General features: G+C 37.2%; 1 long non-coding RNA gene across 1 annotated transcript in view; it reads left to right on the plus strand.

Moving 5' to 3' along the window:
- The first annotated feature begins 539 nt into the window (after window positions 1-539).
- LOC136052708 (uncharacterized) overlaps window positions 540-14725 on the plus strand; it is a 52827-nt gene continuing 38641 nt past the window's right edge. The window contains exon 1 of the long non-coding RNA XR_010622560.1: window positions 540-870. This is a non-coding gene — a long non-coding RNA (uncharacterized LOC136052708). The remainder of the gene's footprint in view (window positions 871-14725) is intronic.

Genomic DNA, 14725 nt, shown 5'->3' on the forward strand with positions numbered 1-14725 from the left:
ATATGATGGAAATAAAATATCATGATATTATGACATTTCCAAGAGATTAAATAACTTTAAAAACTAATTTCTATTGCCACACAAATTACTAGTCCAGGTCTTGGAACTGCTGGATTTATTTGTCTAGCTTGTGGGATGCAAACACTCAACTTAGATGATTCTAAAACAGGCTTTTCCATGCTTAAGAAACTAGAAAAGAGAAAATAACTACCCTTTTGCCAGCCAGAATAAACAGAGTAATTCCCATAAAATCATAGCACAGTCTGTCTTGCTCTGAAATCTCTATCCCTGAACTGAAGAAAGTCACTTCAGTTTCCCTGCACTGCCCAAGTTAACTACCAGCATTTCCTGATATACCGTAGACGGGCAGAAAAAGGAAAAACGTCGACTTGAGAAAAGCACAGCTTCCAATCCCCACCCACCAGCTTCAGTCAAAGGGATGACTTCAGTCCCTTTCTTAACTAATCCTGTCACTGTAAAATCCTACAGTCATTCTTCCACACATAAAGGGAAAACGGACTCACTAGGAGGATCTAGACTCTTTCAGCTTGAACTGTTAACCAATGGTGGAAATGCAAGAATGCTGAAGTTGTGCCTTCAGAGCCAATAGAGTGGATTTGTGTGTCCCACATGACTGTGTTTCCCCTGTCTTTCACATGGGCAGTATTTAGTTCAATTCAGAACTGCAGATAGTATAGCGTGCAGAGAAGCAATGGGATGTCTGAGCACAAGTGGCTGACTTCCAGGCGACTTCAAGAAGCACATTTGCAAATTTCTCCTGAATTAAACTGGAATTCTGCACCCTTGACATCCTCCCACTCTCCTGGTGTCTGCGGAAGGAAACAGCGACCTGAACAGCACAACAAAACTGTGAGTACGGGGCTATTTATTTTTATTTTCAACCTGAAAAGCAAATCCCTTAAAACTGTCAAAATGATATGTGCACCAATTGAAGGGTTACTTTTTTGAATGAGATGAACAAGTATGAAAACTGTTATTCAAATTCAGAGATATTTCTTGCATGCTTCAATAAAAGAAAAAAAAATAAATAAAAGGAGTTCTCCTCCAGGGCAGTGCCTGCATGCACACTGCATGCCACACTGCTTCCTGACATAGTCAGCATGCTGCTTTGTTCATAAAGAAAAACAAAGACAAAAAGCCCTACACACGTACGTTGTTCACTTTTATTTGTACTCTGTGTCTAATCAGGCCTGATCTGTCCCCAAGGGGAAAAAATAAAGGCAAACTTTAACTCCGCCAGCAAGGGCAACCCAGACTTTGCATTCATCTGACAGTTATTATAATTAGCTATGAAAGACAGCGAAGACACTTTGGGGCAAATAGCTCTTACATTTGGAACAATGAAGTCGAGCAAGGTTCCCATCCCACCCCTTCCACGGGGGGAGGGGGAGAGCGGGCAGTCGGGGGGGAGAGCAGGGCGGATTATGGCTGTACTGAGAAAACACCGCTGTGCAATATCTGGACTCGCTCAGCCTGAGGAGAGGCTTTTTGATAAGCAACTTTAACTGCCTCTCCATTGCAACTGGCAGTCGTGTGGGTTCCTGGCAGGCGAGGAAAGGAGTGGGGCTCCTCACAGTACAGCATTGGGAGGGTGGGTGTAGGGGGCACTGGGGCTGAAGAGGGCAGAAAGAAGAGAATATTCTTAGTGAGAGGCTTTGCAATCTCTTCCCAGATCTCCTTAAGCCCAAGTTGCTTTCTGGGCAAGATTTATGAGAGTTCTCAAACAGAAGCAACAGACAAAGCAAAGCTTTTTCCTTCTCTGGGAAAGAAATCAAACCCAAACGATAACTGCAGAACAAGAAGCACCGATTCGTATTTCTTTCCAAACATTCATGGTATCTTTAATAAGATCTTTCCCCTGCCTGCTCTCCCCCAGCCCCCATCAAAAGTTAGATCCTGAGAACTACATTCAGAGGGGAAAAACCAAAGACAATAGAAATCTGACTCGGTCCTGGCTGGGCTGGATCTCCAATAAAGCATGAAGTGAAAACAGTTTCTAAGTGAAAGAGGAGCAGACTCCTTTTTTAAAAAAATTAAGTGCAATAAGGAGAAATTGTTGAAAGACTCCAGACGCTACTAATTATGGCTTAAATAAATCTTCCTGGACAGATGTTTGCTTGCTCCCACTGTGGGGAAAGGAACGTTAAAAGAAGCGTTTTTCAAAAAAAAAAAAAAAAAAGGGGGGGGGGATCTTGAGGTGAATTTCGAATATAGGAATTTTTTTTTTTTTTTAAATACACCATATTATTCTTTGTCTGCCCTCCTATCTCCCCTCCCCCACTGCCGCCCACCGCGCAGACACCTGAAGGCTAGACATAATGATCAACAGAGCTGCGCTGCCTCGCTGGAGCCCAGCCAGGTTTTTTTCCCCTCCACAATCGAGGAGCCTGCACGCAATGCACGGCGAGCCTGCTGCTCTGCTATGTGCACGTCAGGAGTCTGAGACGGGCTGCAGGGAGACTCAAGGCGAACACAGCCCTTTTCTCCTTATGTTAACCTCGTTCAGTTTTGACTTCACCGTAATTCTCAAATAAAAGAAAAGAAGTAACTCCAAATATATCTACATGTGCTATTGTACAGAACACGTGCTTATGTGCACACACATTCTACTCAGCATAGCTACAACCCCCATTATTTCTGATTTTATGGTCGTTTCTACTCCAGCTTTACAGTCACTGCAGTGTTTTATGCTAAGCTTATGCATCACTTACACTGTTACCGTGCAGCTCTTGTATATCACATTAAGATAATCTGTACATATACAACACCCTGGATAAAGGTAAATAGTGCAGAGCCATATATCTGAAAGGTGGTCATACTGAAACACTTAAGCATTTGCTTTTAGAGAGATTAGCAGGATCTCCTATACCATTTTGTGGCAGTTTTCTACCCAACAGCAGTCAGAGGCTTTGCGGGCAGGCTTGTCTGCAGATGGAGGGAGAGAAGCATGGCCGGGGCTGCTCTGCTCACTGGCCCCGCAGCCAGCCCAGCCCCTCCACTGCCTGCTGGCCCCGGGCCACCACGTAAGAGCTGGGCTTGGGCACGCAGCACACCCAAAATAGTCACCCTCCGTCTGGTGTGGGTATGGGTGGGGTTAGCAGACACCCAGGGGCAAGGCAGACTCAAAGCAGTTTTTGCCATTTCATTTTTAAATATATGCTGTGTGGACCTGTTTTCTACAAGTTCTTTGCAATTGTGTCGCCTTCTGGTACAAATTATGGTACGGTACAAATGGAACTGAAAATATGTCACGTGTGTGCTTCTAATTTACTCACTGGAAAGACTTAAACTGTATTTTAGCCATGCTAACAGGTATCTTACTAGAAAGATAAGACTCAGGGTTTTTTCAGGTAATTTCTTTAGTATTGCTGATAGACACAAATAAAAAAGGAACCCAGTATCGACAGCCCAGATATTGAGTCTTTACCAAAACTTACTTAGCAGTGGAGATGAACAAACAAAAGGTTGCATCTAGAGACAACAGTATTCCACGGGCAAGGTAAAGATTCCAGAGAAGAGATTTCAAAGAAATAAAGAAAATGAATTGAGATCTACATTCACACTTGTATTACTGTACTTTTTAAAACAAGGAATCAAACACTTATTTGAAGGAGCATTTTACCTACCTTGTATATAATATCAGTAGCTGATTCAACACAATGGTTATGTAAGTACATGCTTACATGAAACATGTCTATATACAAGAGTTTGGTAGTATTAATATGCTCATTTCCTTTTTTTTTTTTTTTTCTATTTTTTCTGGCATGTTATTCTTGAAAATTTATCATGTTTTACAAATATACTTCAGAATAATGACTGCAGTGTTTTGAAGTGCTTTTATTTTCTTAAGTGGTAATGACAATAAGCAATCATATTTTTATCCATTTCCCAAGGGCTAAAATCCAACACAGATCAATTCCTAGAAACTTCAGAAGATTTCAATACTACTTTGTATTTGAATTAATATTTCAACTGGCAATGTATGTATTGTATGTCAATGCAAAACTAATGCCTAATCACATAAACTTGAGCATTAAACCTGAGAATATGAATAGAGGACCCTTGAATCCATTTTTAGTGCATTATTCTTTCCTTCTCCTAGTAAGGCCTCCTTTTTTGTTGTTTTGTTTTGTTTTCATCTATGCTTCACGTTCAAGAACTCTGGCTAAGTATGTAGGACTTGTTACACCCACCTACTTTTGTCATATATGGCATTAACCTCCAGCTGCTGCTGCCCAAGTACCAGAGATTGAAGCTATGTGATTTAATTTTACAGAAGGAGTGTTTTTTGTTTTTTTTAATGTGAAAATTCTGACCTGTATTTTTTGCTGATTTCTTTAAACTTTTAAATAGCCGCTAATGCTGAAACAAAGCAATTGCAGAAGCTCGTGGATAATTATGAGTCAGTTCCTTTAAAGTTTGATGTCTATTACAGCTCATACCTTAGTCTATGGCCTCCAAGTGGTTGTGCAGACTACATGGTGCTACTCACAGAAATGCCAGGTTCTAATTCAGGTCCTCCCTAACCCTCGCTTCTCCTATTGTATCTGCTTGTCTGAGTCTTTTCTTGTTCTAGCAGAAATGCAAGTTTTAGTCATAAGAATAAAGTGCTCAAGATTACTTCCAAAACTTTCAAAAGATTGTCTGTTTCACTTACACCTTTACATATCAGAAGTAATTTGAGAGTCTACCAGAAACAGTCGGTCTCAGCAAGGCAATGGGGTCAAATGAGCTCATGTATTACAGATAGGAGGAGGATTGCACATTGCATTTTTATAGATAAAAAACACAGAGTGGTTTAATGTAAACAGATTTCTGTTTGATATTTTGGCAAACTGTTGTAAAGATCAAACTATGGCTGAGCCAAAATGACTTTCGGCACGGTACAGTTAGACCAGATGGCCACGTGTTCTTTTCTTATTTAGATGAGACTTTTCCTTTCAATAACATCTTTCTTCCTGACCTGCTTAAAAATTCCAGCGAATGAAATCAGCACAGGATTTTCAATTCTAATTGACCATGTGCAGAGGAAGGGCCAGTAGAGAAATCAGTAGGGCCATTGTAAGGCATACTGCATCAATCTCCCCTTTGTCTTGAACCTTTTCTAGCATGAACTAAAATAATTAAGAATATTTAGTTTATATTATTTGTACAGCAGCAAATCCAGTCACATACAGGCAAAAATCATTACAAATTCTTCTTTTACACATGTTTGCAACAAGAAATGCCTATCACACACCAGACAAACAGGTACTCAGCATCATTTCACTGTGAAATATTCAAGAGAAATAAAAGCCCTCAAGCAAAGAATGAGTAAAAAAGGAGAGGTGTGGGTGAATTAAGGCGTGTTGAGCTGCTTTCCCTTTTCTAACGAGGTCAGAAAAGGTAAAGAAGATGGTAGTTAAAAAAGAAAACATTAAAAAGTAGAGAAAATATATTTTTCACTTTCCAAAGTGCTCACTCTTAAAACATCTAAAATCTTCAAATACTATTAATTTACCTACGTAGATTTTGTACAGACACCTCACCCATAATAAGTGGGTTGTAGATCACGGTCTCACTTGTCTGAGAGCTATGTGCAAAGTAGACTGTAAATACTGTACATTCACACATGAACAGGATCAATAGAAATGCACACAGATTGCATCGTAACAGTCTCACCTACTGTATTATTGGGAGTTAATGAGATATCATCTGTAGAGTAATATAGCCATGATTACTCAAATTTAGCAAGTAGAGTACACTAAAGGTACACAAGGTTCTACATATATGTTTACGTAATCCACAGATAACGTAAGTGGATAGAAAGAAGAAAGAAAAAGAGAATATCAGTTAAAAGCAGTAAAGAACAAAGTTCTCTTTATCCTTGCAAGCATAAAATCTGGCACAGTTTTATACTACTATACAATTTTAGATAAATTAACTCTATTCCCAGTTTCATTTAACATTTATGCTTAAGCGGTTGATGGTTTTCTATTTTCACTGTAAACTTGAACCAAAAAAATAACTAACAGTTCTGGGAAATAATTTAAGTAAGATATCCTCCTGTTCTTAAATTAAATTGTGTTTTATTAAAGCTCCAACCATTTCCAAATGTAAAGTGGCAAAGTAAAAAAATAAAAATGAAAATTAGAAAACGCATTGGGCAATATGGCCTTCAAGTGTACATCAAGCATGTAGTTGAAGTAGCATGTGCAAGAAGAAACATGCCTGAGAACATAAAATAAATCACAGACTTTGGGACTGGACAGGCAGATGTGGTAAAAGGTCTGGTTTCAGCTCTCCAGCAATATGCTTTGTAGCCTTGGGCAAATCCTTTAACTACTGTCTTGTTTCTCATCTATGTCATATTACTAAAACTCAAATTTTGAATATGTGATTACTGTTGTGAGGTTGGTATTGAGATACCACAGCAAAGGGTCCTGAAAACAACTTTAAATGCCTGGAAAGAATATAAAACTCCAGACAGAAAAATAGTCTTTTTTTCTCTTTCTTTTTGTACACATGTGCATTAAATGAAGTCATTTTTGTTGTCTTATTTCTAAAGCTATAGATAAAGGTGTGTCTCAAGAGGTTCACATGGTTTGACCTTAGTTTTCACATGCTTAAATATAGAATTTTTGTTTTTCAATAGCCAACTAACTATCAGAATATAGGATAAACAGAATTTAGTATTTCATCTGCAGTTATGCTCTATATTCACCATAAAGCACTGCCATACAAGGCCTAAATCTAAAATGCTGACTCTTGTAGAGTAAGGGCTTGTTTAACAAATAATCCCATGATACAATGATTCTATCAATTCAGATCAAATTGCTGCACTGCATGTGGGGCACTACCAAACCTGAGGCCCAGATGTTTTCAGCCACTATTTGAGCACCAAAGCCCTGATCACATAATGGCATTGAGCAGATTCTTACTATTAAAGTCTGAAAGACACCTAGTGAACCCCTTTAATGCTCAAAGTTCAACCTATGCTTTATGCACAGCGTTAAAATACGCCTTTAATTTCTACAGAACCATTTGCCTTACAGCGAAAAGTAAATACCCTATGGCTGGCGGTAGTTAAATCATATTCCCAGTTTCACCTTTCTGTTTCTATTGACAATCTAATGCCAGCACTAAACAGACAGCTTTATAAACCCTTGTCACTGCACAGGGGCAGAAATCAGTGGGCCTGAAGTTGATCATGAGCTTTCACAGATTTTCTCCAGCCACCATTTTGTGACTGCGATTACAGTGCATCACACATGCAACTGAAAAATCTTTCCTCCGTAAGCAAATATGGGTCTCCATGCAAAATAGAAAACATCATTTTCTGCTGAATGTTTGCATTCATTTTCATACATAGTATGAAAGAAAGAAGACTTTCAACTGCCTTTTGTCTGTGCTGTTCAAGAGCTGCAAGAACTCAACAAAATGGCAGCGTGGCACGTCTGCGGGGTGGTTTGCAGAGAGGGCGGGGTGGGGAGGACTGGGGGAGAGGGAAATATCCTGTGTGGAAGCGCAGCCTGGCACAGTGCAGAGTGAGAGGAAGTCAGTAAAATGTGCATGGCTATGTGCAATTGATAGGCTATTTCACCATCCTGTTTGTACTATCCAGGATCTCAACTATATTAGCAGTCTATCCAGTCCCTTAAGCCTTGGGATGTGGATAATGGGATTGGACAAAATGATTAAAATCAATTTGGTCTCGTGATTCCAGCTAGTAAGCGTAATAGATGCAAAACTGAAAGACTTTATTGTATGATAAAAGTACAAGCACTTCTTTGTGTTTTACCATTACGTTTCTTCCAGTTTTGAGAAATATTTTGTAAGGATTTTTTTGTTGGATTAAAGAAGCAACAATAGCAAGCAACATGATTATTTTCTTGCAACATCTCAATTGACACTACTTTCATCTTTCCAAACAACTAAGGTCAGAGGTTGAAAAGAAAGTATTAAACTACATATTTTATGTACAGACTGCTTCAGATGATACAGAAAAAGGATGCATTTAAGTGGTTCACAGCTTGGTAACTGCCTTAAAAATTTTTTGAATGTCTTATGTCTACTTTGAATTTGTGCATCTGTTTTCAAGGATAATTTTTAGTTCATTTGCAACCACTTTTTAAAGAAGATAATTTACAAAACACGATTTTAAAAGATGAGAAATCTAGTGAATCATAACACTGAAGGAGAGGGGCAGTTCCCAAGGTTATTAAGAGACACAGAAAATGTTAAAATTTCAGATCTTTATGTAAGAATTAAAAATGAGAGTTAAAAAGGGGGAGGGGGCCAGGGGGAAGAACTAAGCTGCTGGTGACTTGAGCGTATTTATGGATTACTATGTCCTGAAAAGAAGAAAACCAGAGTTGTAAGATGACACTGCAGGGGTTGTCTGGACTTTTCACCGAGTGTAAAGTCTGTTTAGTCAGTGTCTTAATGCCTAATGCTGACCTTTGCCCTCTTCACTTCTCCCTGCTCCAGGTGCAACATTTTTGCAAGTGCTTTTGCATTTTTGGAAGTTAGTGCAGGTTTCACATGCTGCAAAGTGCAGTGTTTTACACAACACCATTCATTACACATATGCAATATCAAGGCTTAGCTTTTTTTTTTTTTTTAATCCCAAGCACACACAATGATTTTATGCATTTTCTGCTATTAGTTACCACTGTACTAAATTAATAAAAACAAAAGCTTGTTTGAAAGGGTATAGCATTTGCATAATTCTATTTAACAAGATACAAGATTAAGATAAAGCATTGTTGCATGTCTCCCAGCACTGTGAATTATAGAGCAGGAGTAAGCAATGTATTGCTTGCAACTCTATTGATCTCTCAAATTAATTCTCTTTGCTATGGAAATAGGAGAGACAACCAGAACTCACTGCCTGAACAGACAAGGCACTTCAGCTGATTTTCCTCTGAAATATACTGATTTCTTGTACAGAAATAGTAATGTAAATGACTTCCTGTAAATACACATTGTCTGAACAGACATTTTAGAGGAAAACTCAAGTTTTAGAGTCAAATAATAAAAAGCTAAATTACATGAAGTCTGTATAACATTTTGTACTTCGATTTACAAAAGCAAGGTACATAGAAATCTGTATATTAAATAGAAGACACTGTATATTCTTCAGTTGCCTGTGATGCATATAATGTAAAAAAAAAAGCACATGCATATGTCTTATTCACCTACATTTTATATTTAGTAGAATGTTTTCTTGCAATTCACTTTGCTGCAGAAAGCATAAGCCAGATACCATCACCTTCAAGACTGTTATTTTTTTCCACATTTGTAGAACTGGTGGCATCTTGATATGTGGACTTTGACTAAGATCTCTAACTTCTTCACCTTCACACTTAAAATGTACTCTCTGTAAGTACAATATAAAACTGATCGGAATCACAAGATGCCAGTATAGGATTCCTGCATTTTGCAATCTATACCAGTTAACTACACCTAGGAAAAAATGTGATACTATGATTAGACATTTAAATCTTTAAATAACCAAATTACCCTGCATTCTTTCTTCTCTGAGCTATGCTGCAAAATGTTCATAAGACAGAGGAAAAAACTAACTTGAAAGACTTGAATAGCAACAGGTAGTCTTACTTCATCAGAACCGTGTAGCCCAGATAAGCCATAATGACATCTGTTCTATGTACAGCATTACTTTGAAGTGATAATTGCACAAAAAGAGGATTGATGAGGGTCTATATTTATGGAACTTCCATAAGAGTTATGTGTGGGGTATGTACCACAACATTACAGTTTGATTCCAGACATGATGAGCAGCCTCATTTTCCTATGACTTCTACATGTGATACTTATAGGCAATCTTCATTTGCTATATAGTATTAAAGGGATTGGCTTTGGAGTTCATTAGGTTGGGTTTTTTTCTGTTTTTGGGGTTTTTTTTTGTTTTGTTTTTTTTTTAGAAACAGTGCAAAAATAGCCTCCACTTCATGATTTTACTCTACTAATTTATTATGGGATTGGGTACAAGTCAAGTGATCAAAAATTCTGGGAAATGACCCAGAACAGTTTTGTCACGTTCCCCAATTTCATTTCTAACATTGTACTGCAAGAGACCCACGAAAAAGTTGTTCATTCCATGACAGGCTCTCCCTAGAGCTGCACAGCATTATCTCAGCACAAAAAGTGCTCCTGTTCACAGTGCAGCTGCTAACAACTCATCAACACTCCTTGTTTAAGAGTAGGTTACAATTAGAAGTAAAAACTTTAAAGCAATCTGAAATGTTGTTATTCTAGTAAACTATGCAACTGGACTTGATTTCTAGCCAGACTGTATCCATTTGCTGCTAACATTGTTTACAAGACACATATTTAGTGCAGGTGGTACTCTCCTTAATTTCACTGAAGGTCAAGTGTACTTGTCATAATTGTATTTTTTGCACAGCTGAGAATTCAACTACTTCTGTAGACTGAAAACAGACATTGTCTCTGTGAAGGAAACAGCACTGAAGAGCTGGTCTTGAAATAAACAGAATGAAGTGATTTTTCACACAATTTTCTCCTATCTCATAAAGTTCACTTACATCTGAGGTTGCTCTCTATCAGTGGAAACAGACATTCAGGTACTGAAGTGAACTTCACAATTCTATATCTGGAAAAAGTGGTTTCAACTGTCTAGCTTTAGGTGGCTGCTATGAATCTTTTTCAAGACTGCAACCTGAGATGAAGTTTGTACATTTGTAAATGATTAATTTTACAATGACTAGCAAGTATAAAATCTTATAAAACTTCAAAGTTAGTCAAATTTCTATTTTAAGTACAGATATATATATATATATATATATATATATATTTGGTAACCTTGCCTATGGTAGGGAGTTTGGAACTAGATGATCTTTAACATCTCCTTCAACTTAGACCAGTGTACAATTCTATGAAATTAATTTCTTCTGCTACTTAGAATGTTGAAAGTTCTCCCAGAGAAAACTCACATAAAGCTTATTCTCTGTAAATTCTAAACTGACTTTGTACTATGCTACACAACATAACAAATCTGCAGAAAAAAATACCATGATAGGAATAGGATACTAATCTCATAGATTCATTCGCCGTTTTGAACTATCATTGCTATCACACACAGTTTAAAAACTCCATTCTAAATATAAGAAATTAGCTGAACCTGCTTTTCTGTGAATACACATTTCAATCATCCTCCAACTTATGATCACTTTTTAATGCCTTCAGTATTAACTTTAGATGAAGAAATGAAATGACAACAACCATCCCAAATTGTGCTTTGTTTTAAAGTTATTTTCCATGTTGAAATGAGGTGTAATGAAAAATCAGGTGTCTCCTTTAAGTTTTACACAATACTTCAGTCTTACACAACACTTAGAGTGAGGGAGGTAGGGATTTTCTTCCAATAAACTACTTCCTAATGTACAACAGACACGGAAGTGAAGAAAAGTGAATATAAGTGAGCTTGGGTCAAAGCTTGAGTGAGTCCCAGAGCAAAAACATACAAACAAACAAACAAAAAACAGAAAACTGATCAACCAGAAAAATAACTGATATTCTCCTTGTGAAACTCACTGGCTGGAAAGCTGCTCTTCATCAATCCGATCTTCCATTTCATTAAAATGTTAGTATTCACCTGCAAAGGGTGGACTCATGATATGTAAGTTGGATCTAGTTGCAACAGATAAGAAATGTTACTGAAGATGGATTTGTGAAGATTTTGCAAAGACTCTTTTTACTTGTTTGGATTTGTTGTTGTTGTCTTTTACTTAAAAGTGTACATGTAACTAGAATGGTGTCCATAAGGAATATTTTCAGATAGATGAATATTTTTATTAAATTCAGACAGGATAGAATAAGATTTCAAATCTGCATTTTCATTATAAGTGAAAAGAGCAAGTAAATCACCAGCTCGCAATCTGAGTAGTCTCTCATAGTTTTCTTACTTGCAAGATTACAGACAAGTTTGCTCAAAACACAAAATACCATGCTAAAGAGAACATTTACTCCTGAAATTTCAGTGACTTAAATATGGAACAGTGCTACCTTCAATCTGTGAGATTCATCTGGCACTTTGTTTCTAGATCCAAACTAGAGGGATTAAGAAGTTTCTGACGAAGAACAAGTTAACTTTGTACAAGAAAATAATTCTGAATTTTAAGAAAGAAACAGGTCAAGGGAACTTGTGCAAGGTTTTCAAGTTCATGAAAATATTTCTTTGTTATGTAACTGTTTGAGTCGGTTCTCTGAGTAAGATGGCAGCACACCTCTTCCCACAAAGCCTGTTTTGTGGCAACTAGTTTAGTGGTGGTTAAACCAAAGTAGGGTAATCCCCTAAGGCTTCTGTAGGTTAGGACTCCATCACGTGTTTCCAGCACACATGAAGATGGAAAGAGAACGCCACCTTGCATAAGAAGATTATGAAAAATTAAAGGCCTTCAAATTCACCAAAGGAACTTCATCAAGTTCACAAACGTTTGATGGTGTTAAGATCTATTCCTCCATTTTGTTCTCTGCTGTGTAAAGCACAGTGTGATGCCTACATCCTTTTCCTTTCTTCCTTTCTTTGGGATTTACACAGAACAGACAACATATGCGCTTTGGATGTTGTGATGGGTGTGCAAACAGTTAAGAAAATTTGAGATTTTGTTTAAGGGATAGGAGGTTGTGGCCTTAGGCTGCAACATCTTATCCAGCCTTCTTGCTCCTTTTCTTAGCTTTCTACAGAAAGAGCTTGTGAGTATAAAGATGACAAGAACTGCATATCCCTTCTTGCCAAAGATTTATCATACAGTATTATATATTTAGAAACTTCATTCGGCTGGCATTTCTCTTACTGCATGTAAAATAAGAGAGGGTAACACAGTATGAAAGAGAAATGTGGGGGAGAAGACCTACTTTTAAATTTTTCTGTTTGAAAACTCATACTTTATTTTATGACAAGCAATTTTATTCACTTTAAAAAAAGAAAAAAGCATTCTACATTGGAAGATATTGGGCATTCCTTATTATATGAGAATATTTCTGAATTAAGATCTTCTGTACTGTTTCCCATTTCCTTAAGAAGCCCTCAGATTGTACCAGCTGTCTAAACATATTTACAGTCACTGCACTGCTGCAAGCCCACTGTAGTGAAATTTGTGCAAGGCTTAAAGGTAATATAACTGAAGTTTTTTGTTTGGGGTTTGTTTTTTGAAAGAAAAAGAGCTATGTATTTTTTGCAAACATGGCTACACACAAAGCTTAGCTCTTGTTTAAGGATACTGCCTTTCTGATTGCCTGCTAATCATTTGGCAACGTTTATATTTTTTAAAGGTAGTGCTACATTTTGCAGCTTGCTCTTGGCTTTCCTGTTCCCTACTTCCTCTCTTTCCATTTTATTTATTTATTTATTTGTTTGTTTTCCTGTATGAATGCTAGCTGAAGCACAACAACAGTTTGGTTGTCACGTTAATTTTAACTTTACTTATTCATTTAAGTTAGGAGAAGAACCCATAAATATTTGGCGTCAGATGATAACATCCACATCTGAAGCCAGGAGCTGAAATGAGATTGGATCACGTTTGCATAAATGCAGACAGACAGTTTCTAACTATTCACTTGAATCAGTTGCTCACAATTTGTAGGTTAATATCATGTATGAAACTGCTATTTGGAGAATCCCTCCCCCATTCTCAAGGGAAGACATCTGGCTAGTACTGAATGGAGTTTAGTGTTTGAACATCCCATCTGGTTTCATCATGTTAACGCATGATTCCAAGTCATTCAAGAAGTATGAACAATGGATATTGTATTCCATGTACTGCCATGTGGATTTAATCTTTAAAAGATGGTGGCACTGTAGAACTCAACCTTTTAGTTGAAAGTTGAAACATGTAATGTACGGAAAACATATTTCTCATAGCCTCACAAAAGTCATGAATACTATCCTACTCTAAAATCAATAAGCAAAGGTGTCTGACTTGCATAGCATCATTCCCACTCTCACCCACTGTATCTTAATAAATCTTTACCTGTGGCCCTGCAACTATGATCTTAACAAAATTTTCTGTATTTATTGAAGGATCTTTAGTAAGACCAAATATTCAGTAAGTAGCTTGCTATGAAAAGTTAATAGAACTAATTTCAGACAGAAAGAGATTCATGGAGACTTCAGATGTAAGCAGATATTTAAATATTTATTAACTGTCCTCTAGGCAGCCTAGTAAAATTAGATTGCTTCATTTGAGCACTTGGGAAAGGGAATGGATTTTACATGTTAGAGCAAGAAGATGAGAAAGCAACTAACAGACATTTCAGAGAAAAAGACGTCTTTTCAGTGAAATGAAGAAAGGCAAACATGCTTGAAAATTTACAGTGTGTTTGGTCACATCATTTTTAAATCACCTTGCTGAATCACAACTCATGTTTTATTTTTTGAGGTAAGATTATAAAACAAGTGATTTCTCATTGGAAATCCCTGGAAATGGACCAGAAAGAGTGACTGACTATCTCATTGTTAAAAGTGTGAAACTAGAATCAGAGCAGTGTAAGTAGTAGACTGATTTGGCTGATGAGTAAAGACAAAGATAATTCAGTGGAGGATGGTAAAGGAGATTAAGTTACATCATCCAAGATTTTGTTAATTGTTGAAAAGTATCCTTTCTTTAGTGTCACTGCAATTACCAGCCATCACACAGATTGAAGTGAGCAAGATAAAATTGGATGAGAAATACAACATGGA

This window comes from Cyrtonyx montezumae, unplaced genomic scaffold, assembly GCF_038088225.1.
Source record: "Cyrtonyx montezumae isolate F1298 unplaced genomic scaffold, pur_monq_1.0 scaffold_1, whole genome shotgun sequence".
Lineage (NCBI taxonomy): Eukaryota > Metazoa > Chordata > Aves > Galliformes > Odontophoridae > Cyrtonyx > Cyrtonyx montezumae.